At 33.9% G+C, this 2,977-nt stretch overlaps 1 non-coding gene across 1 annotated transcript; it reads left to right on the top strand.

Moving 5' to 3' along the window:
• The first annotated feature begins 957 nt into the window (after nucleotides 1-957).
• On the top strand, nucleotides 958-1,065 carry LOC112773659 (small nucleolar RNA R71). The gene has a single exon (XR_003188198.1). It is a non-coding gene; the product is annotated as a small nucleolar RNA R71 (small nucleolar RNA).
• Nucleotides 1,066-2,977: the final 1,912 nt, after the last annotated feature.

The following is a 2,977-nucleotide window of genomic DNA, read 5'->3' as shown; positions in this document are numbered from 1 at the left end:
AGTAACATCCTCATTCTCTTCAGAAGAGGAATACTCATCAGAGCTCATGAAGGGCATAAGGAGGTTCAATGGAATCTCTATGGTCTCTAGATGAGCCTCAGAGTCCTTTGGTTCCTCAGAGGGAAGCTCCTTATTGACCACTGGACGTCCCAGGAGGTCTTCCTCCTTGGGATTTGCTCCCCTTGTAGGTTCGGCCATGGTGCTTATGTCAATGGCCTTGCACTCTCCTTTTGGGTTCTCTTCTGTATTGCTTGGGAGAGTACTGGGAGGGATTTCAGTGATCCGTTTACTCAGCTGGCCCACTTGTGCTTCCAAATTTCTAATGGAAGACCTTGTTTCATTCATGAAGCTCACAGTGGCCTTGGATAGATCAGAGACTAGATTTGCTAAATTAGAAGCATTTTGTTTAGAGTTCTCTGTCTGTTGCTGAGTAGATGATGGAAAAGGTTTATTATTGTTAAACCTGTTTCTTCCACCATTATTAAAGCCTTGTTGAGGCTTTTGATCCTTCCATGAGAAATTTGGATGATTTCTCCATGATGAGTTATAGGTGTTTCCATAAGGTTCACCTAAGTAATTCACCTATGCTATTGCAGGGTTCTCAGGATCATAAGCTTCTTCTTCAGAAGATGCCTCTTGAGTACTGTTGGATGCAGCTTGCATTCCATGCAGACTCTGAGAGATCATATTGATTTGCTGAGTCAATATTTTATTCTGAGCCAATATGGCATTCAGAGTATCAACTTCAAGAACTCCCTTCTTTATAGGCGTCCCATTGTTCACAGGACTCCTTTCATAAGTGTACATGAACTGGTTATTAGCAACCATGTCAATGAGTTCTTGAACTTCTGCAGGCGTTTTCTTTAGGTGAATGGATCCACCTGTAGAAGTGTCCAGTGACATCTTTGATAGCTCAGATAAACCATCATAGAATATATCCAGGATGGTCCATTCTGAAAGCATGTCAGAAGGACACTTTTTGGTCAACTGTTTGTATCTTTCCCAAGCTTCATAGAGGGATTCACCTTCTTTCTGTCTGAAGGTTTGAACATCAGCTCTAAGCTTGCTCAGCTTTTGAGGAGGAAAGTACTTGGCTAAGAAAGCCGTGACCAGCTTATCCCAAGAGTTTAGGCTGTCTTTGGGTTGAGAATCCAACCATAATCTGGCTCTGTCTCTTACAGCAAAAGGGAAAAGCATGAGCCTGTAGACTTCAGGATCTACTCCATTAGTCTTAACAGTATCACATATCTGCAAGAATTCAGTTAAGAACTGAAAAGGATCTTCAGATGGAAGTCCATGAAACTTGCAGTTCTACTGCATCAGAGAAACTAATTGAGGTTTCAGCTCAAAGTTGTTTGCTCCAATGGCAGGAATGGAGATGCTTCTTCCATGTAAATTGGAATTAGGTGCAGTAAAGTCACCAAGCATCTTCCTTACATTATTATTATTTTCGGCTGCCATCTCCTCTTCCTGTTCGAAAATTTCTGAAAGGTTATTTCTGGATTGTTGCAATTTAGCTTCTCTTAATTTTCTCTTTAGAGTCCTTTCAGGTTCCGGATCTGCTTCAACAAGAATATTCTTGTCCTTGCTCCTGCTCATATGACAAAGAAGAGGGCACAGAAAAAATAATAATAATAATAGAGATCCTTTATACCACAGTATAGGGATCTCTGTGTGAGTAGAAGAAGAGGGGGAGACAAAGAATGTAATATAATGGAAGAAACACAACTGTGAGGAGGGTTGAGATGTGAGATGAGATGTTAGTAGATGAATAAATAAATAGAATAAGATGGGAAAGGAGGAATTTTCGAAAATAATTTTTGAAAAAGAGTTAGTGATTTTTGAAAATAGTTTTTTAAAAATGTTAGTAATTTTCGAAAATTAAGATTTAAAATTAAAAATTAAAATAATTAATAAATTAAAAAGAAATTTTGAAAAAGGGGAAGATATTTTCGAAAATGAGAGAGAGAGAGAGTTAGTTAGGTAGTTTTGAAAAAGTTAAGAAACAAACAAAAATTTACTTAGTTAGTTGAAACAAATTTGAAAATCAATTTTGAAAGATAAGAAGTTAGGAAGTTAGAGAGGATATTTTTAAATCAAATTTTTGAAAGAGATAAGAAGATATTTTTGAAAAGATATGATTGAAATTAGTTTTGAAAAAGATTTGATTTTTAAAATCACAATTAATGGCTTGATTCATAAGAAATCACAAGATATGATTCTAGAATTCAAAGTTTGAATCTTTCTTAACAAGCAAGTAACAAACTTCAAATTTTTGAATCAAAACATTAATTGATTATGTTATTTTCGAAAATTTGATATAAAAATAAGAAAAAGATTTTTGAAAAATATTTTTGGAATTTTCGAAAATAACTAAGAATTTTGAAAAAGATTTGATTTTTGAAAAAGATTTTGAAAAAGATAAGATTTTCAAACTGAAAATTTGATTTGACTCATGAGAAACAATTTGATTTTAAAATTTTTGAAAAAGTCAATCCAAATTTTCGAATTTGATGAGAGAAAATGGGAAAGATATTTTTTTTTTTTGATTTTTGAAATTTTTATGATGAGAGAGAAAAACACTAAAAAGATGCAGTGCATGAAATTTTTAGATCAAAACATGTGATGCATGCAAGAATGCTATGAATGTCAAGATGAACATCATAGACACAATTTGAAAAACTTTAATGCAAAGAAAACATGCAAGACACCAAACTTAGAATTCTTTAATGCTTAGACACTAAGAATTCAAGAATGCATATGAAAAACAATAAAAGACACAAAACAAAAAATCATCAAGATCAAACAAGAAGACTTACCAAGAACAACTTGAAGATCATGAAGAACACTATGAATGCATGAGAATTTTCGAAAAATGCAAGATGCACATGCAATTGACACCAAACTTATAACATGACTCAAGACTCAAACAAGAAACATGAAAAATATTTTTTTGATTTTTATGATTTTCTAATTT

Source organism: Arachis hypogaea, chromosome 18 (genome assembly GCF_003086295.3).
Source record: "Arachis hypogaea cultivar Tifrunner chromosome 18, arahy.Tifrunner.gnm2.J5K5, whole genome shotgun sequence".
In the NCBI taxonomy this organism is placed as follows: domain Eukaryota; kingdom Viridiplantae; phylum Streptophyta; class Magnoliopsida; order Fabales; family Fabaceae; genus Arachis; species Arachis hypogaea.
Note: the sequence above shows the minus strand (reverse complement) of the source record. Positions and strands in the feature narration are given on the sequence as shown.